A 22,952-nucleotide genomic window follows, 5' to 3' on the forward strand; every position below is an offset into this window, starting at 1 on the left:
GAGAATGGGAGTGGGGGGGGAGGTATAACAATAAAAAAATAAAATAAGTAAAAAAATAAAATAAAACACTACCATCTAGGAGCAATTGGCTCAGGAAAAAAAGTCACTTAAGATTTGTCTTGTAGTGATGGGGAGGAGGTAAGGGGTCACAGGTGAAAATTCTTAAATGGAAGAAATACACATAAAAAAGAACACAAGGTTTAAAACACACAAGGTCATTAATGTCCAAAATATCCACGTAGATTTTATTGACACACATTGACTTTCAGAGGAAACATTTTATCTTCTCAATTTCAAGTAGGAAACTGTGTTCTGCTCAAGTATGAGTGTAAAAAAGCATAGGTAACACAACAAGTTCTAAAGTACAGAAATTTATTCCCCATACACGCTTATGAAGTTTACAGTTGGCTAGGCTTACAGTACCAACCACCCATGGTTGGTGTACCAATGGATCTTAGAGAAGAACCCATTGGTGTCATGTTCTTAAACCAGTATAATTACTAACTTCACTCTAAATACTTACCCTTGTACCTACAGATAAATGTGGCCTTTTGCACCAGAGAAACACATCACAGAAAATCATAACTAGTCAGAATACAGAGAGCAACTGAGCTTTGTGTGCTCAGCTCTGATTTATACACCTATAACACAACCCCTATGCTTAAGACTTTGGGAACATGAAGAATGCGTAGAAAGATTGTAGTAAACATAGGATAAGGACCAGGATGTCTGCTAAGGGATGTGTCTCCTATATAGGCTGCAACCATGAAATCTTAACAGTAGAGTTTCATAAACAAGACCTGAACAATTCTAACAACAGCTGATATGCCAGCATGGAGAAAGAACCACAGGCAATTAGTGACTTCTGAGAAAGCAAGAATTAGTCTTCCCTAAGGATAAGCCTCATATTTGGTCATTTCCATAGCTAGTTGACCATAGTTGGTCAACACCAAGTCGTCATTTCTACAAACATAAACATATGAATAATACTAAAGTGACTCATCAGGTTGTATGCTTATATTTGTGTGTGTGTGTGTGTGTGTGTGTGTGTGTGTGTGTGTAAAACAATAATGCTTCAGGCAGAAGAAAACAATAGAGATAATATATGAAAATAGAAAAATAGAAGGAGGGCTTAGAGGTAGAGAAAGGGGAACAGGAGTGAGGAGCAAGATATGACAATGGGGATCAAAGATCAAAATATGTCTACATGTGTGAAAAATAAAATGAAACACAAGTTTGTACAATGAATAAATGGTAATAAAAATGAAAAAGTATAGTAAGTTGGGAGGGAAAAAGGATCAGAGCAATGGGTATAATCACTATTAACCTTAAGACACATGACCCGGAAACTTCTTATGGAGGTTTTATCAGATAAGGAAAAAGTAGGGAAGATGAGCTATGAATACATTTTATTGAAATATAAACTGTAATATTATCAAGTAAGAGATTCCATCTTAATTCTGTATAAGCAAGTCTTTTACCTAGTGTAGGAGAATCATGCTTTTTCCTTTGTGTGACAAGTTGTAAAGTATGCTGATTTGTGTGTGTGTGTGCATTGTATACTTTTTATTATTTTAAAGCCAAAATGTATAGCCTGAGAATAAACTACAACTTATAAAAGTTACTCACAAATTTCTTAGGAGAACTAGCTACTACCAGAACCAAAATCACCTCTCAACATTAATGACAAACAACTAGGAGCGAGTGTGTGTTTGCCTTCATGGTGCAAGGAAATTGACAAATGCAAATATTCTCAGCATGTTCACTTGGGAAAAATCTACCGGAAAACACTAGTGATCCATAGGTAACAATCAGCTCGTGTGGATGTATCTGCTGTTTTGAAGGTAACCCGAGTGGGTTGTTAATCCTGGCTGGCTTCCTTTCACAGTGACTTAACAACACCCTTGCCCCAAATCAAGCATTATATGCTCAGGGAATTCAGACTCATTTAATTATTAGCCTAAGTAAAATATAATTGCGCAATAAATCTGCAGGGAAGTGAGATAAAGCAAACAGTCATTTTCAAGGCAGAGAGAAATGATATTTGGATCAACTCCTGCCTTGGTTCATCTCATAGGAGTCTCTCTTCATTGGTATTTTTCCTCAAGGTGCTTAGATGTTAGGGAGGATGGGAGGATGGGAGGATGTTTGTTTACTAGGTGAGCTCTTCCATATGACATGTACTGGACTATTCTCTAGACCAATCTCCTCAAGGATACCATTATGTGCTGAAGGATAATACACCTTTCCATTAATCCAGTATTAAGGGGCTGAAGCAATAACTCAGTTGCTAAAGTGCTTGCCTTACAAACAGGAGGACCTGAATTTGGCCCCCCAGAACCTTTTCAAAATGCTGGAAATTAAGTATATTTATAATCCCAGAGCTGGGAAGGCAGAGACAGGAGAATCTCTGGAACTTGCTGGTCAACCAATCTGACCTAGCTGGAGAACTTCAAGCCAATGAAAGACCCTTCTCAAAGGAAGTGGATGGAGTTCCTAAGGTTAACACCCAATGCTGTCCTCTGGTCTCCACATACCACATGGCCATCCCCACACATGGATAGGCACCCTCCATTCACCAGTACACACTTCAGAAGTCCAGTGGAGGTGTTTTAGATCACATATTTGCTAAATCAAAATAGATGCCACTCATAGCAGTAGCATAGTTTCTCCCATCCTCCAAACAAGGAAAGTGTTCATCATCTCTTATCAGATTGAAAATAAATAACAAGACAATGGAAACTAGCATATACTAGTGGATCTAATTTCTCCTTGGCTCCATGTCCATACCACCCTGAATATACTTAATTTTGTCGAATTTTCTGTGAAGATTATCATTAGCTGTTTTACCTCTGCACTGCCTTAGAGTCACTGCTGAGGCAGACAGCACTATCGTCCAGATCTCTGTTAACCCTGGCCATGCTCACCACTTTTCAGTGGAGGCAGCATTCATGGCTCCTCAGCACCCTGGCTACATATTCACCATCCTGTCTTTGTGTCTTTCCCAAATCCCAGGAGATTGAGTTATACCTGTGGCTTCTGCTTTGATTTGGGGATAAAGGATCCTTGTATTACCCTCTGCCTAGAAGGCCTTGCTCTAATAAAAAAGGCAGGATTGCATCGAGCCCACTTTCATCAACTTAGTCTTTTGTGGGGTCTCTTAGCCTAAATTATCTCTTGCTATGCCAAAATCATAATCCTCCCCTTCTCCATATCACAGGCATTTAGAACTCTCAATATAATATCATAAATCATTCATCCTGTGACATACACTTCTTTACCCTGTAAACATAGATATGCATGTACTTAGAAATCTCTCTCTCTCTCTCTCTCTCTGTGTGTGTGTGTGCGCACGCGTGCGCACACACACGCACATCCCCTTGAGTCATAGGCTGAGGGTTCGAGTTGTATTTGTTCTTCCAAAATTCCCAGTTTGCAGCCCCTGTGCCATGACACTTCGATGCCAACAAATAAGTCCTGGTTGGAGAGTAACTACCTTTTAGGAGGAGAGCTAGCTCTCTGTCTGCTGGTGAACACACAAGAAAGTAGGTACCTGAAACCAACACAGACCCTTATCCAGACATAAGAACTTTTCTTGAGTTTGGTCTCCAGAAACGTGAGAGTGAAGTAGTCCTGAGATATAGTACCCTCTGGAGCCTAGTGAGCAGACCAGCTTAACAGACAATATCTGCATCTAGTGTCAATCATGGCATCCTGGTCAGTCAGTCACACAACACCATAGGGCTTTTTACAACCTTCTTTTGAGTCTCTACCCCATGTCAGAAAAAGGAATGAACAGAGAGGAAAGGGAAGAAAGGATGCCAGTAAGTCATAGATTTGAGTGAAACTTGAAATTTGCCCAAGAAATGACAAGCAGACACAGAAAATTATGGCCAATCTTCTTAATTGATACTTAACTCAGCCAGGTGATCTGCTCACATAGTCCCAGAAGGACACAGAGGACAATAAGCAATTACACAAAAGCTCTTAATAAAGAAAATGCAAGCTGGCCCTGAACACCCTGGCTTCCCCACCCCAAAGAAAGGGAATCTTGGCCCCAAGCTCCTTGGAAACACTAAGCCAGTTTTGTCTGACACCACATGCGTCTGGGCCAGTGGGAGGTTGCAGATGTTCCCGAGAGTAGGCCTAGCAACCTTGTCCTGTCTATCACCCCTTCACTCCCGTCAGAGTAACACCTGCCCTTGTTCAAGCCTCACCCTTCCTGGTGGGCTGGTTAACATGGAAATGTCAGAGTATATAAGTTTCTGGCTGGCATGGTGCTCATGGCTGTTTCAGGCCCTTTCTGGTTCATGAGGTAACTCTTGTGGTCTGGTCAGATGGAAAGGCTTCTTGGGCCTCACAGGTCCCTCTCTGCAAGAGTGTGTGAGAGGATGTGTATGTGCTGGCATCTCTTCCCTTACAAACTGACATGTGCATGTAAATCCACTTTTGTGGATCCTTGTCCTCAATGCATGATGCCTCATATGTAGTGTTCTGATGTGTAGTAAGCCATTCATACGTGACTTTCTATACTTTGCTTCAACAGTTTACACCAGGTCACAAGTGAATACAGTGCCAAGAATTCAGGGTTTTAAATTAGCATTTTAAGGAAGCACTGAGTAAAACTGTCGAACACCCAGACAGAGCACACTGAGCCTGATTCCATGGAGCTCTCCATCTGCTCATCATAGTCATCAAAGGCAATTACTGCATGTGTGAGGGGAAGTTCATGAGCGGTGGTGCCCATGGGACAAGCTGAAAAGCTCCATCTCTTTCCGATACCAGGAAGTTGTTCTCTTATTCAAATGTTACTTAGTTTCAAATATTTTATTAAATTTATTTGTCGTATGTGTGTGTGTGAGATAGAGACAGACAGAGAGACAGACAGAGACAAAGGCAGAGAGAGGGAGAGACAGAAAAATAGAGAGGAAGAGAGACACACAGAGAAACAGAGAGACCAACAGACAAAGAAACAGAGAGGAAGAGAGAAAAAGAGAAAGGAAGAGAGACAGAGGCAGAGAGAGGAAGACAAACAAGGAGAAAGAGAAAGAAAGAGGGAGACAGACAAAAAGGGAGGAAGAAAAGCAGAGAGATCAGATAGAGAAAGAGAGGAAAGGGAGAGAGAAAGAGAGAGAGTGAGAGAATGTATGCACTTATACCATCTAGAAGTTGGTTCCCTTTCCTCCTTTTCATGGACCCCAAGGATTGAATTTAGGTTGCCAGTGAGTGGATAAGTACCATTATCCTGCTGGCTCCTAAATTCTTCAGGCCTCAGTTTGCTCCCAAGCTGTGTCTATCTGAACTTCTCCTGCAGAGTTCCAGGAAGCTACATGATATAACCACCCTGACCCACACCACCAGGGCCTTGAGTTTTGTCTTGCCTTCTGGAGCTCATATAGTAAAAACTAAAGCTGGGGTTTGGGACTGGAAATTTACCCCCTCCCAGGGGGTAAGAGGCCAAGACCCTGACATCAGGTGATCAGAACCTTGGTGAGTGTCATGCCTGGCTGGTAGAAGCCACCTTCCTTGTGTCCTCACCTTCAGGGAGAGCCCTGTTGGGCCAGGTTCATTTCAAGTGCAGCCACATGGAGTGTGACAGCTTCTACACAGGGAAAGACAATTCAGGCTGCAACCATGGAGTTTTTCCCCACTGGTATGCGTGGACAGCTCTGACAAAGGTGGTGTCAAATACCAAAGAAATTCTAAGAATGCAAAAAGCTTCTGTGACACATGGGGACACAGGTGTGTGCAGCGAATTCTGCAAAGTCGTGGGTGTGAATTACTTTCCTCCTTGCTGTGACGAAAGGACTTTTAGCCCCATCACAGAAGACAGGAAGTAGAACAAAGCTGTAACAGAACAGGGCTTGGCAAGACAAAACCCTCAAGGGCAAATCTCCAAGCGGCCGGCCCACTTCCTCCATTTGGGCTCTGCCTCCCAGTTTCCACCACATCTCAATCACCCGCATGTAGGAGAGTCACCTTACTGATCTCCTAGTTTATCTCTCAATCCAGCCAAGGTGGCAATCACGAGTAACCTGGCTTGGCCGGTTTCTGGTGCCACACATGCCCATGTGCCCCAGCAAAGCTAGACCTGAACTCTCATTGCAAGGTGTTCCTCTGCTATGACCCTGCCACCCACCTGCTCTGACATGGCCTAATCTCCCCTACCTCTGAGACCCTGGAACCATTAACAGCAACATGTTCACACACTTTGCTGGCTGGCCCACCCTGAAGTAATGGCTGCCTTCTGGGAACACTGCCTATATTAGGGCTTTCTCCTTCTGGCTACCTTGGGTTTGGCTATATACACCAAAAGCTTAAGACTCTGCTCCCCTGCACTCCAAGCCAGCAGGCACCCTGACTCTTGGCCTCCTTTTTTAGGTTTCTGTGTCCAAGGCTCTGAAACACATCTGTGTCTGGATGTTCTAGGACCTATGTTTCTCCTGTGCCTATTCTCCACATGGCCAAGATCATACTTCAAACATGTCACTACTAGTAACTGTCTGCTTGTCACGATCTCAAGTCTATGTACACCATTCCCTTCAGTCACATTTCCTCCCTCCATCTTGGCCTCCAGATCTGAGTTTCCTTCTCTTCAGGACCCTAGTTCATCATCTTCACCCCCTACATGGGAAGAAGGAATCTTAACTGAGAAAATGCTTCTGTAAGATTAGCCAACAGACAGACTACTGGACATGTTCTTGATTAATGATTGATGTGGGGAGAGCTGGCCTACTGTGGTACCACCCCTATGAAGGTAGCCCTGGATGGCATGAGAAAGCACGATGCATAAGCAGTGGAGAGCAAGCCAGTAAGCAATGTTCCCCCATGGTTTCTACTTCAGTCCTTTCTTTAAGTTCATGCTTTTAGCCCTTTCCCTGGACTTCTCTTAGTGAAGGAGTGTGACCTGAAAGTTATATGCTAAAATAAACCCTTTCTTCCCCAAATTGCTTTTGCTCATGGTGTTTTATCACAGCTATAGAAACTCTAAGACACAGAAAGAAAGCTGGTGCACTGCCTGAGGCCAACCCAAATATGCCCTTCTGTCATTCAGGCTATTCCCATAGTAGTCCCCACAGTCACTACTGTGGGCAATACCAGTTTTACCCCAGGCACAACCAACCATATCAGGCTAGGCACTCTGTTGGTATCTGATCCTACCCCATGAAATATTAATAGGATCACACCTTTGACCCCTGTCTGATGACCCTCTATCCGTCTCTGCCACCTTGCTGTCTCCTGCGGACCTCCATCATCTCTGAGAACTCAGCACTGAGCTGTTACTTGGTTGCTCGGATATCCTAGTCTGTAGCACCAATATTTCTAGACTGTCACCTTCAGGGGGGTCTCCAGCATCTCTGTCAACTACATTGGACTTTCTTGCTTCATGTGCCTTCTGCACTGTTCCCCCTCCACCTCTTACCAGTGCCCTCCTTTTCTTTTTGACTCCTCAACCACTGGGAGGGCAAACCAGTAAAACCACCACCATCTGGAGTGTTCCCACCACATCTGTCCCTATCTACTTCTACCCTTGTCTGGAATCTCACTGTCTCCGTGGCTATGGTCCTGTCCATCTCCCTCTACTTCTTACTACATATCCACTCCTTCCCTACCTGTAGCTGTGGGAGCCTCTTGAAGAGCCCATTCCACAGATCACTGCAGGCTCTATGCCTTCCAGGGCTTGCCTCTCATTTAACAAGAAGGGAAGCCATTTTCCTCCTACTGCTAGCAACCTACATCCCCCCCCCCTTTTGAGGACACTGGGGAACCTGCTCCAGCTGCTGCTCCGTTGCATTGTTTATTCATCTCCTGCAGCTCTCTTCCATTCTGCTCCTTTGTTTCTGGAATATTACAGATGCAGTCTTGCCTGGGGACCTTTGCCTGACTTTTTTCCCACTTGGACTTACCTTCTCAAATCTCTACAAAGCTGTCTGGGACGCTTGGCCATCCCCAGACCTCAAAGGTTCTTTTTTTATTATTATTATCTCCTGGACTCTGTCAGTTAGGCTTTGTCCCAGGGAACCTCTCCCACCTGACCTCCACAGCACACTCCCTCTGGCCTACTTCATTCTGCACAGTCTTATCTCATATAGCATGTATTAATTAATGAGTTCACTTAATGTGCCCTCTCAAAGATGCACCTGCTGTCTTCCTTGGAGGCAAGTACCGGGTTCTCTTTTCTATTCCTAGAGTTTGGGATACAAGCTTTATGATTATTTTTATTTTGTTTTTTGAGCAAAGGAATTAAAAAGACTGATAATGTTTAGCCATTAAGAAAGAATTCAATAGGGCTGGAGAGATGGCTCAGTGGTTAAGAAAGAGTTCAAAAGAGAATTAAAAAAAAAAAAAACAGGAACAAAAACTATTGACAAATAAACTTCGTATCCAGGAAGCAAGGCATGAAATGGATGGTACAGCTCTGTGGAACCCTCTGGTCCCTTATATTCATACAGAATCTAGAGATGTAATTTTGCAGCTTTTCAAAATATATGTATGTGCTCCTCTCCTGGACAGCAAAGTAGACCTGATCCTGCTGGCAGAGGTGTGGGTGGGTAGCCCTGAAGGTGTGAGAGTGGGAGAGCTGGACACACCTCCATTATCTGCCATGTAGTTGTGAGGATGAGGGAAAGATGCCCTTCCTTTCCTTGCCTTGCCACCTGTGGTGGGTGAGAGAGCTGACCCTCCCCCTTACCAGCTGCAGCACTGGGGACAGTGAACCCTGCACCCCACCTGGGAAGAACACTAGAGTTGACCCTATTGACTGGGGCAGGGAGGGGGAGTAAGCACAGGAGATCTGACCCCATCCCTCATCTGCCATATGGTGGTGTGGGTAGGAGAGAGATGCTCTCCTTGCCCCTCACCGCCTGTAGCATGTGGGAAAGCTGGCCCTGAGGTCATAAAAGTGGGAGAGCTATTCCTGTCCCTCACTAACCACAGCAGTTGGGAGAGTGGTCCCTATACCTTGCCTGGGCAACATGGTAGATAGCTATTCTGAAGGTGAAGGTGTAGGTGTGGAGAATAAACACTAAAGGTGTGAAAGCAGGAGAACTAGCCCCTCCTTTTGCTCAGTCAGGAGGACAAGCCAACCCTGCAACTACTCAGGCCCAGAACTAAGGTTATGATTTGGCCCGCCCCAACATCCATCTCATGTATGATCTACTGGAGCATGTGAAGGGGCAGACCCAGAAGCTACAGGATTTCCACAAAGCAAGGCAACAACAGGATATAAAAGAGGAGCTCCAGTGAGGGTCCAGTATGGACAATATATCAGAAACCAGAGGCCTCAAACCAAACCAATGATGTTTTGCAATGAAACCTTGCACATAAAGATATATGGATTAAAAAAACATATGTATGAGAAGGATTACAACATTCCTCCTCCCTAGAAAGTGGTCCCCCAAGGATCAGGCCTTGAACACACACTGGCACAGAGTACATTTCTAAAGGAGGCAGAAACACCAAGCATCAGTGCTCAGAGCAACACAGGGATGCTCCAGATGCATCCACCCAAGGCACAGGTCATAGGAATCTACAGAGCTGCAGAGCAAGCAGTACCAAGCACTAAGACTAGCCTGCTGAAAGTTTGCAGATCACTAGGGAGGGAATCTGGGTTATTCACAGGAAAAACAAACCTGGAAAAGACAATGTCACTGCTCTGTAAGCACCAGGAGGTGAGAATTATATAACAAAACATTCCATCCACCCACTCCTGTGGTTGAAAATCAGAAGTCACTCTTTATGGTGGTTTAAATATTTTAAATATTTTGCCTCTTAAAGTTCATTCTCTCTCTCACTCTCTTCCTTTCTTCCTTTCTTTAATGAAGCTGACATGATGGCTCAGAGGATAAAGGCACTTGCAGCCAATGATCCTGCAGGATGATCCTGGCATCCATATGGTAGAAGGAGATAGTTGATCCCTGCTACCTGACCTCCAACCTCCACAGGCATGCCATGGTATGCATGTACACACACACACACACACACACACACACACACTGAATGTAACAACAACAAAAAAAACTTAAATAGTATCAAGACGTACTAGAACACTAACCATGTGATTATGGAATGAATACAAAGAAATGGGACTCAAATATAGATCTTTCTCTGTGTAAAAGAAAAGGAAAAAGGCAAGCCTGAGGTAAGGCTAAGAAAGGAAACGGGGGATTGGGGAGGAGGCAGGATGAGGAACTGAGAGGGACCTACTGAATTTTAACTATTCACATGTCATTGGGATTTATCTGCAATATGAATTCATTTTTCTTCTAAAACCTTAGAACAGGGAAAGGGGCCACCCTTAATTACCGTGTGAAAGGTTTTCTATTTTCAGACTTGGATGCATTGCATTTTGTTCCAAGAGAGTTGGGATTTTTTTTTTTTTTTTCCTTTCCGAAAGTAATTTCTTTGACTAGGGGGAATAGCCTGGGAAAGGAGGGCTCATGTAATTAAAGCATTTTTTCTATAGGAAACAGTCAATATTAGCACCACCAGCACAGGTGTGTACACACTGTGTGCACTCTAAGGATGCTACAGCACTGGTCCATCATATGTGTAGATCTTGTGGAAGCCTCCTCTTCTGCAAGCTCTCACATTACTCCTGCACATACCACTGAAGTTGGAACACACAAATACATGGGAGTGCCCCAGAAGAGCTCCTCCAGCTATGGGTGGATCCAGGGGTCACGCTCCAGAAACCCTCCCCCTCCTACACACACACCACCAAGAAACAACTGGCAAGCATAGGCCCAGGAACAGAAACACCAATGACAACATGTGAAAATAGGTGTGCTACTCCACTAGGAGGACTGCAATTTTGGATAAGAGCAGTGGGGGCATTGTGCACATGCAAGCGTGTGCATTATTGCAGATAGGAACAATTGAACTCGAGTCAGGTCTACACAGTGCGTTAGTGGAGCCTGGGCTGAAAGAAGCCTTATCACACCCTCTGGCTTCAGCACTGTGGTTGCTTCCACTGATAGTCTACTAACAGGATACATCAAAACCCAGAACCCTGGTGAGGGGCTATGGAGGGGAAGTAGCTCTCTTGAGGTCATAGTAGAGACCAAGCTACTTTAGCCAACATGAGGCTGATAGGATTCAAATGTCAGATTCTATCTGAGAGTTCCTCTTCGCTTTCCAGTGCCTTCTCTTTGCTTCCATCTCCACTTCATGTGCTTTCCCAATGCCTGTTAGACAAATTTCAGCAAATCTGACACAGACATGCTCCTCATGACCTCATATAAATCTGTATCTTTCTGCAGGAGTCTTCACATAACAGCAAATTCCCTTTCAGTTTCATTATCCCTGCTTCCAAGTCAAGGGAAAGTCTGGGCTACCCCACTCTGCCTGCACTCCCAGCATCTTGTCCTTCAAAGCCAGGCTTCATTATCCCATTCCCACTGACCAACGGCTGTTTCAGATTGTGCTTGACTCAATGGTTGCATTTCCTGTTCAGAGGGGTTTTCCACAGCACAGAACACTGTGATAACGGGGAATGCAGCCTAAAAGGAATCAAAACAACGATTCCTGTTCATCAGGGTCTGTCTATAACCACTGCCTGTAAGGCATGAAGAATACAGGGCACATGACTTGCCTCCCCACACACCTCCTCTGAGAGCACCTGCCCAGCCCATCTGTCATACATTTCCCACGTAGCACCACTGTGGCTGAGTGAGGTCCAGGTTACAAGTACTCACACTAGGTTCCTTGTTCTCCCTATCAGAGTCATTCAGCTGCCATGACACAGACAAGGCAGCATTTGAATTTTACAGAATGGCAGCTACTAATTAATAAGTCTTTTTTACAACAATGGAGAGATGATTTGACAAATTCAAGAATGGGAGCTCCCATGGACAATCAAGTCAAGGTAAGACACCACTGCCTGCAATGTCTACCTCTCCCTGGTCACCTTGTCATCCCCGTGGTCCTCGTGCCCCTAGGATTGCTGTATAGCATCCGCTGCTATCCTGAGAACCAGAACTTTGAAGAGATGGAATTTCACCTCCAAACTCACTCAGCGTGGACTGAGATTTGGTTCCTCTCCCCTTCTGCACATAGAGCATGGCTTCAAGTTCATACTCTGCTTTCATTCTTTCCCCCCTTCCCTCCCACTGACTGCTTCTTTTTACCATTTCAAGAGACAAAGCTTGTTTAACCAACACCCTTCTAGGAAGCCCTCCCTGGACTGTCCATCAAGATCAACATGCCTCCCCAGAGTTCCAGTTAGCTAGGCACACGCCACTCACTATTTGTGTTTGCCTTTATCCCATATGCTAAATTCTGATTCATTTGCCAGTATCCTTAATCTCTACTCATCCATTTGCCCTTCATACCTGATAATGATTTCAGCAAAGCAGTTCTCAAAGGTAAACCTTGTGAAAACTGTCCGCTTCTATTGTTTGTCTGTTTTTTGCAGCAGAAAGTATAGCTGCTTCGAAGGCTGTAAAAGTGACCTCACATCTGAAAGGGAGAAGAGCCATAAACAGGATAGTTAGAGATGCCACTCCTATACGCACTTGCAGCTTCTCTAACCTTCACTTTGCTGATCAGTGAACAGGCCATTCATTTCTTGGGGGCTATAACTGGCAAATTCCTAACTCTGGGTCCATTCACAGAATAGCTGAGATAATTTAAATAGAGTATAAAAGACTAATAAATAATTATGATGATAATGAGGATAAGGAATGGCCAAATTACTGCCCTTCTTGGATTAAAAAAAAAAAGTCAGAATGAGTCCACAGCACAATTAAAGCACTGCTGTGGCTGATCGTTCAATCTAAATATCTTGATTTGAGGAGAAAATCCCTAATTTATCCACAATAAGTTATTTTACAAATACCAAATAGAAAAATGAGTTTTCAAAATACCCCTAAGAAGTCTATCCAACATAACACATGACAGCAAGCTCTTTACTAATTTAATTCTTCATTTGGCTTTAAAATGTAAACTGATCAGTCTTAAGTGAGAGAAAGTGAACACACAAGTCCCCACCTCTATCAGAGGCAAGATAGCAGGCATAGTTCATCTGTGGCTTGTATGTAATATGAACCTACAGGGTGTAGACACAACGTGTTACACAAATCAACTCCTGCATGATCCATACAACTTGCAGTCTCCAGGTTCATTTGATCAACAGGGAAACTGAGTCTCAGAGAGGGCACTGACTCCCAGGTTCCAATATTGGAAACTAGGTTTTCCTCTATCAGCCAGTTGCCAACAGATGTTTCTGTTACTGTCACGTGATTTCTCATTCACTGAAATATTTTCATATGAAAAATTTTGAGCAAACACACTTATAGACAGAAAAACAATAAGCTCCATACACACACTGACTAGCTCCAGCAGAATCAGCTGGTCAGTGTCACATGTATTTATAAATATTTCTGGAACCACATCTACATGGAAGTAAATTACAGAAATCATGTCATTGTATCCTGAAGTGCTACAATGGAAACTCCAAGCATATGGACTTTGTCCTTAAACATAAACATAGTAAGTGCTATGAAAAGTCCCCCAAAATCTACACCATTATTCTGTAATATAGTGAAGATATCGTAAATAGTTGATGCTTTACATTTAAGGATAAATAAGATGCTTTTTTTCTCTTGGGGGGAGGGGGTACCATGCAGCTCCCAAATGAATCACAGAGGCTTATTCTTAGGAGTGCCCGGCCTTAGCTTAGCTTGTTGCTAGTCAGCTTTTCGTAACATAAATTATCCCATCTACATTTTCCCTCTGAGCATTTATCTTTCTCTTATTTCTGTAATCTTATTTTCCTTTTTACTCTGTGGCTGTGTGGCTGTATGGCTGTGTGGCTGGGTGGTTGGGTGACTGTGTGGCTGTGTGGCTGGGTGGTTGGGTGGCTGTGTTGCTGGATGGCTGCATGACAGCGTGGCTAGATGGCTGGGTGGCTGGGTGGTTGGGTGGTTTGGGGGCTTTGTGGCTGTGTGGCTGTGTGGTTGGGTGGCTAGGTGGCTGGGTGGTTGGGTGGCTGGTCCCTGATGCCTTCCTCTCCTTGCTCTCTTGCTGTTCCGTCTTTCCTTAATCCTTCCATTTATTCTCTCTGCCTGCCAGCCCTGCCTATCCTTGCTCCTGCCTCACTACTGGCCATTCAGCTCTTTATTTGTCCATCAGGTGTTTTAGACAAGCAAACAATCACAGCTTCACAGAGTTAAACAAATGTAGCATAAACAAAAATCATATACCTTAAAATAATATTTCACCAAAAACAAGCTAATTTGTTTTTTGTGGCTATCTTTTAGTATATGTGTTCCTTATGAAGGAAATCAAGAAGACATAGGAAGTTAAAGATGAAGTGTCCTTTTAAGAACAGTGTCAAAGAAAGGTAAGACAGACAGGACACCAGGCAGCTGCTTCAGGAAGCCAATAGACCTTCCTCTTTTCTAAACATTAGGCCTTCCTCATCACAGACCTCTCTGCCTATAATGTCCACAAGATTGCTTCTTACCTATCTCTGAAGTATTCCTCAGGACATCTGTGTCCCTCTCTCTTCCTGAAAGTCAATGTCCCTATGATGGGCATCACTGGATCATTTCATCTCATCCTTACTTCAAGTCATAGTGGCACAGGAGGTACCATGAATATCTACCTTTCTCTCCCTTAACCATTTATTTTTGTTGGTACTGTAACAACCATGATGCTGTAGGACTATTGCAAGCTCTGGTACAGACACCTGAGCTCCTTGTTTCATGATCTGAAATCCATGGTGGCATTTACTTGCCCTGTATTCCAGGGCTGCTCCTGGATGTGACTGTTACATGGAGTCCACAGGGAAGCACCTGATCATAAGTACAGAGAACTGCCATGATTCGATCACTGAACATGAGCAACCAGGAAGAAGAAGAGGATTGCTTACATGGGTATTTGAGAGGGATGGATCTACTATGCAAAACAGAGAAGGGAACAGATAGCAAGACATTTGTCTTGTTTTGTTTGAGAAAGGTCATAGAGCAAAACTTTATGGAGTCCCAGAATGAATACCATACACCATGGAAAACGAGGCTTTTAGAAATGCATGTATTAATAGGAAAGATGTGGACAGTAAAGAAGAAAATGTATAGCATGATTTAGCTTGATTCAAAATCATACATGTAATCACAAGGAATTCTAAATCAGTATTAATGACAATTACAACTGAACCGAGTTTCTCATTGCTTTATTGCTTAAGTAATTTTAATATCTAATTTTTCTACAGTGTGTATATGCTAATTGTGTAAAGAAAACCAATTTTTAAAATACTGTCTCTCTAGCAATTTGGTATCAATGTAAATGACAGCATTCAAAGGAAAACTGTGGATAACAGAGGTCTCTAAAGCAAAGAAAAGATGTCTTTCTGAACAAGTATGATTTTTGAAAAATTGAAAGCTAATTGTGCAGTAAATAGGAAGAACCAAGCCTGAAAGAGTGAAATATTTATTCCTTTCTCACAGCCTTGGTGAGAATTCAATTAGTCTTACTGATAAGAATAGTGCTGTTCACTTCCCCCCACTCAGGCTTAGTGAAGAGAGTAGAACCCCAGAGGCCTCAGGTATCCACCACAGTGTCACCACGACATGGGCAGGACCACAGGAGAATTTCACATGCCTCCTGCCTGACAGGCCAGACAACCAGCATGCATCCATCTCAAGATGGATCAAGTCAGACACATGACTGTCAAAGATGTAACCTTGTGGAAACAGAGATCCATGGAACCAAACAGGGCCATAGGTGTGGCTAGATATAGTAAATCTTATTGTATAGATATGAATACTTTGTTTTGGAATGGATTTTCATTTATTGATACAAATTTAAGGTCAATTTTGTGATATGTATATTTCTCCTCTTGTTTAGGTATTGTGTTTATATAGCTCAGTTAGAAATGTAATATATAATTTAGTGCAGATTATAGATAGTTACCTATAATACCCAAAACTTATAGTTAGGGAGTTAGGATTTCTAAATATATAGAGATGTATTTGAAATGAATAGACATTCTTCAAACCTTTCAAAGACCTACAGATTATGGCATTTAAAATAGTTTAGGATTTTTCTTGACAGTGAGGCACAACTGCTCCTGGCAACACCACCGTAGGTCAGAAAGGAAGATCAACATCGAAGAAACTTGTTATGGAGTTTGCTTTCAATATGGCAAGACTAGCCATTTGGGCAAGATACTGCTCTTGTCGGACTGTTTGACTTCATGCTGTATAAACTGGGCATGCAGGACCCCAGGAATGTGACTGCTGATACATGATGGACATTGCTACAGGGTTCCTGCTTCATGGAAGAGTCTTCCAGACAGTCTGCAGGACACAGGGAAAAGTGACTGACAAACTGCCAATACAAGAAGACAGTTTAAAGTTTCCTGCTTTGCTGAAGAGTCTGCCAGACACACTATGGCCTATGGGCTGAGGATGAAACATTACAGAGGAACTTCAGGTGCCTGACCAGTGAGATGTCTCTGTCATTTCTAGAGTTTATACATTATCCTTCTGTGGTCTTTGAAGTAGTTGAAGACAGATAGTTAGGTTATAGTTTTCCTTAGTTAGGATTAAAGATAAGTTATAGATACATATAAGACTTTAGACTCACAAAGATAGGAATGATGATAGAATATTGTCTTTAAATCTTGCATTTATTGTTAATGGACTAAATATTGCTAACTGTGATTCTCATTTGACAACTGTTGTGTGATATATTTTGCTATGATAAGGTTAAAACCCTTCCTTTTATTTAGACAGAAAAGAGGAGATGATGAGAGATGTCATTCTATAAATATGTTTCTCATACTGGTTAATGAATAAAGCACTGCTGGCCAATAGAAAAGCAAGATAGGCAGGACTAGGAGACAAGGAAGAGAGAGGAAGTAGTAAGGAGGAGTCAGCATGTAGAGACTAGAGAGAGCAGAGGCCGGCCACACTCTCCGGTAAAATGAGACCACATGAAAATACTTAGATTAATAGAAATTGGTTAATATTTAAGACAGAGCTAGACGATAAGAAACTAGTAACTGGCCAACAGCATTATATCTAATACAGAGTCTCTGTGTATTGGGGCTGGCGCCGAAGTGGGTCCAGGCCAGCAGGAAAACCTTACTCGTAACAAAATCTGGTGTTTGGAGAGGGTATTGATACAGTTTCTGCAGGACAGACACTTGGGTTGAGGAAACAGAAGGTATGAGAATGAGGGTGGTTCTAAGTTAGAAGACCTAGTATGCATGTAAGAGGAGAAAATCCAAATAGTAGTTAAAAATAATGATAATAATAATAATAATAATAATAATAATAATAATAACTGTACTTCATGGACAGCATTATTTCCTGATACAGACAATGCTTTTATCATTGTAGATATATAAGAAAAAGGTCAATAAGTGTGTTTAGTTGACTAAACATTGACATAAGCATCTAAGTATTAAACACAAAGACCACTGTTGAAAGAAGTTGACTCAACCAGCCTCTTCTGAACACGGCCATTGCTATACCCTACTTTCTGCAGGTAATATCTAGCACATTCCTAATGAAACCACAATTTTCTATCAGAATGAACTTACTGCACTCTGTGAATCCCCAGTTGTCAATGCCGGTCGGGCAAAGCCCAGCTGAGAACTGAACACCTGGTCCTCAGCTGCAGCCTCTCTGTGACCCCTGTAAGTGAGAAAAGAAGAGAGCATGGTTACTGGAAGTCTTGTCTAAGAGTCACTGAGCATGACCAGCTTCCTGGCAACTTGGCCTATCTCAGTGAGTGACTGTAGGCTCTCTAGCTCCACAGCTGCCTGACACAGCTCAACCAAGGCACAGTCTCAGTGACAGGCTTTCCAGCTCCAGTCGTTGAAGGAGTGATGCTTTCAAAAATAGGTCATGGCTTGGGTCTCTGGCCTCCTTGTGAGGCCACCAACAAAGGGACTGGAGACAGAGGCTCAGGGCTCGAGTGCTGGCCACAGGTCGGGAGGTGACCATGTCAAGACAGCCATTGCCCCTGCTGCAGAGGCCCTAGGACCCCAGAATCAGCTTGTGTATCTAAGACCATGCCAAGACCATCTCTTTGAGAAGACAAAAGACAATTGAAAAAATAAAAGCAAAGCAACCTGGAAGGAGGGAGGAAGTTTCTAGGATGTCCTGTGTTCTAGACATACTTGAAACACCAGACTATGTGAAGAAAGGACACTTCCTGTGGAACATTAATTCAACTTTTTCCAACCATTAGCTAGATTCTTTCCAAATTTAACTGCTTCATGGGAAGAAAAAGAAATGTGGTGTTTTTTCATATTTTCAACTTTGTGCGCAACCCTTGCATCCATCATCTTACCCTATATTCTGAGTACGTGTGTGTGTATGTGTGTGTATGTGTGCGTGTGCCTGTGTGTGTATACTCACACATGTGTGTATGTGTGTGAATGCAAGGCCAGAGGTCAACCTCCAGTGTCCTTTTTTGCAATAAGTTTTCTCATTGACCCGGAATTTGTCAAGTAGGCTACTCTGGCTGGTCAGTAGCCCCACACATCGTCTTGTCTCTGCCTACTTCTGGGCTAGCATGCAACCATACTCCTGGATCTTTTATATGGCTTCTAGGGAATTAAACTCAGGCCCTCATGTCTTCAAGGCCAGCACTTTACTGCCTGACCCATCTTCCCAATCAACTCCATGTCTCCCTATATATGCCTGACAGTTCTATCTCAAGGTCATGCTCTCTCATTGTGTGCTGTTTCTGAGAACATCTACTTCATAAGTTACCAATCACTTCTTTTTCATATACAGTTGCTCATTTGTTCATTCCTTAACTGTTCTTACTATGCTTGGATGACTCAGTGGGCTAAAGGTGTTTGCTGCCAAGTCTGAAGACCTGACCTTAATTTCAATCCCCAGAACCCAGTCATAAGGTGGAAAAAAGGAAAGGAGCCTATGCCCATTAATTGCCCTCTGGCCTCACACCAGTGTCATTACATGTGTGTCTCAAGGCACACCAAGATAAAAAAAAACAAATACATGCAATAAAATAAATTCAACTGTGAAGACTTTAAGACATTTTAGATGTTGTAAACATTGACTAAAGTCCATTACTGAGTCAACTATGGTGAGCTTTGCAGTTGCCACTGAGTTCTTGGAGAGTGTGTGTGTGTGTATGTGTGTGTGAGTGTGTGTGTGTGTGTGTGAGAGAGAGAGAGAGAGAGAGAGAGAGAGAGAGAGAGAGAGAGAGAATGCAGTGTGTGAGCGTTGAGTGTGCAGAGTGTAGTGTGTGGATGATGACGATGAATTAAAGAAACCCCAGTAAACAGGGGTCAGTCCCAGTACTTTTTTTTTTTAATTATTTATTGTATACAGTGTTCTGCCTGAATGTATGCTTGCACTGCAGGCCAGAAGAGGGCACTAGAATGCATTACAGATGGTTGTGAGCCACCAGGTAGTTGCTGAGAATTGAACTCAGGACCTCTGGAATAACAGTCAGTGTTCTTAACCTCTGAGCCATCTCTCCAGCCCCAGTCCCAGTCTTTCTTAAAAACAGGCATAAAACTACAAATATTTAGCGAAGATGGAGAATGGCAGTATGGGTACCAACATGCCAAACACTGCAAATGACAGAAGTAAGGCCCTGAGATCCCAAGGAACTGGCTGCCATCACTTAGCTTGTCAGTGTAAACATTGGTTCCAATCCTGATGGTTTGACTTCTGGGTATAACATTTTGCTTTTCTATACCACCACCACCACCCCTAACCCAGTACTCCACTCAACTTGGAAAGAACTGAGCAAATGTGCTTAGTTGTCTGGGTCACCTACACCTGTGCTGATAAGGTGGACACAGAAGAGAAAAAATAAAGACCCCATTCCTCACCTCAAATCAATGATCTGAAGCTGTTTTAGTAGGTTGAGTGAGTGTTATAGTAAGCACAGTTTCATCTTGTTTTTGTCACTGTTAGTATTTACTGCTGGGTGTAACATTACACATGGAACCCTACAGTGTACTTTATTTCCGCTGTACCTTGCTGCTCTACAGTTTTATTTAAAAAGGTTCATGTTGGCCAGGCATTGATGGCACATGCCTTTAATCCCAGCACTTGGGAGGCAGATCCAGGTGGATCTCTCTTAGTTCAAGGCCAGCCTGCTCTACAGAACTAGTTCCAGAAAGCCAAGGCTGATACAGAAAAATGCCCTGTCTTGAAAATCAAGTAACAACAAAAGGTTCACATTACATACAGTGAGCTAGATTCAGATTCCCACAGAGCTACATGTAGATGCCCAGCCTGAAGACATCCCTGTTCCATCAGTGATGCAACCAACCACTCTAGCCAGGCCCAGCAGTGTGGAGCATATATCCCTCTTAAAGCTAATAGCTTCTTCATTAAAAATTAGATAATGTCATTTTTTTTCTCCTAGAAAAATCACTTTTATAGACTTTCTGCCCATTGATATAAGTTACTGTCTAGTTTATTAATTTGTTTTTCTGTATTGTTCTTTGACCCAATGTTCTTGGTCCCAAAAGGAGACCAGAAAGAGACTGTGGCTCCTGATATGAGGTCTGGCAGGCAGCCATAGTATATCCAACTTAGGCTGGCACACAAGGTCCCACCTCTGTATTGGAGCCCGGATGCTCACTCTTTGCAAATTTATTTATTTATTTATTTATTTATTTATTTATTTATTTATTTTTCACACTTTCCCATGCTATTCTACCATCTTCCCCCCGCATGTCAAATATGGTGGTTTGGTAGTGGCTCATAACATTTTTTTTTTCTTAAATGTCGCATTTACTGATTTTGACTTCTTTTTTGATAGTTTTATAGGAGTGAGCCAATTTCACACACACACACACATACACACACATCTATGAAAAATTTGGGTTCTGAGAAGTAAATACAAAATATCTGCCAATATATGAATACAGACAAGCTGCCGATGGCAACACCATAAAGCCTTGCTAAATGGTTCCACTTGCAGACTCCAACAGCCGTCCTTCTGCATGATGGTCCATTGGTTCCACCCAGAGAATGTTAGTAGCCAAGTGGGATGACCACAGATCCTCTCAGGAATTTGAGGGGGGTGGGCGTGATATTTTGCAACATTTGATCTTGGGTGGCTGTGTGACTTTCTTAGTATTGCCTACGGGCATGGAAAGGGAAATACTTTAGATGTGGATCCCATTATGAGTTTATAGAGTCAGGAACGACAGCTCCAGTCCTCCTACCTTGCACCAAACTCTAAATGAACTCCACTCAAATCTGCTCTAAGTGCAGATGGTGTGGAGAGGTCATTTGTCCCCTAGGGAAGACATTTCTCAGATGAATTTCAGATCCCATAGGAGTCAGGACCCATGTTCTGACACCCTTCAAGTGGCCCTGACAAATTCACCATCACCACAAGACCAGGTACAGAGTCACAAGTGACAGTACATGACCTGAGTGCATAGGGAAAATCAGGAATTTCTGATCAATCTGCAAAAAATTCAAGCCAAATTCCTCACCATTATCCACACCAACACCAAGCAGAGGACCTGCCAGCTAAAGTAAAGCCCCTTCTGTGAATGTATGTGCACACACACACACACACACACACACACACACACACACACACGATTGGGGGGGTAGACAGTCACCTGAGATGGTGTAGAACAGTCACCTGCCTGGGGAATCCATGAAACTACCCAATAACCAATTTCAGGCATTTTTATTTGACTGGGCAAGGTGAGGCCTATGTATGTTTTAAGAGTTCCCTAGAGACTGGAGAGATAATTCAGTTGGCCAAGTGTTTGCCACACAAGCATGAAGATCCTCAACAGGGGCAGAAACCTTGGGTTTGTCAGTAAACACCTATAATATCAGTGCCTGAAAGGCAGAGACAGGAGGATCCCTGGTCAGCCAATCCATACTAATAAGTGATCTCCAGGTTCACTGGGAGATGATGTCTCAAAATATCAAGTAGAGAGAAATTGAGAAGGATACCAGATGCCTGTGTCTGTTTTCCATGTGCACAGTGCACAATGCAGAGTACACACACACACACACACACACACACACACACACGCTCAAACACACCACTTGGTTCATGAACACACATGTTCACACAAGCTCCCCAGGTTGTGTCAGTGTATGGAACGGGCTGAGAGCCACTGTCCTGCAGCTTTCACTGAGAGAGCTCTGTAACAAGCAAAGTGTCTTCCACCACAAGAAAAGAAAAGCCCAATGACAGTTACACTCTGTGCTCACATCTGTGACCCTGTGGTATCACTATAAACCTCTCAGTGACACTACAACGGACTCGATTATGGAAAAACTCAAAGAAGCAAACTTTAGAGCATGTACAAGACTTCTAAACAACATGAGAAGCACTGTAGCCCAGGCTGTCAGTGAACTCATGGTAACCCTCCTGTCTCAGCCTCACAATTATTGGACTGGCTGTTCTTAGGTTTTACTTACAAAGCTATATATAGTACAGTTCTTTCTCCTGAGTAGCATACCAGTGATGTTGTTGGTTTGAGCTTAAATTCCTTTATGATATGAAAATAACGTGTACTGGGCTCACAACAGTGAAATGCTAAACCTGTGATTGTGCATTCAGTGGCAACAATGTAAAATCTCCATACCCACCACTCTAAAGGACTTAAGCCAGCACCACCTTGTTCTTGTAAAAAGTCAGAGCAGGTAATGCTGGCTGCTGAGAGGCAAGAGCTCAGCCCAGAAGAAGGTGGTAGCTCCATTGCAGACATCAGAATGGTGGTATACTTACTTGTATATTAAATGGAAGGAAGCCACTCTCTTTTGATGAGAAAGGTCTACATGGCTGAATGAATGTGTGTGTTCTGCTGTGGCAAAGTTTTGGCAGCAGGCTACCAGCAGAACCAGGAGGATGGCTTCTTCCCAAGTATGCTCACACACTATCTATTTTGCGGTCCCAGTGTTAACTCCTGCCTAGGAAGAGGGGCCTGCACCCCAGGTATCCAATATCATTCTCACCTTCAGTAT

The sequence above is a fragment of the Phodopus roborovskii genome, unplaced genomic scaffold (genome assembly GCF_943737965.1).
Source record: "Phodopus roborovskii unplaced genomic scaffold, PHOROB, whole genome shotgun sequence".
NCBI lineage: Eukaryota > Metazoa > Chordata > Mammalia > Rodentia > Cricetidae > Phodopus > Phodopus roborovskii.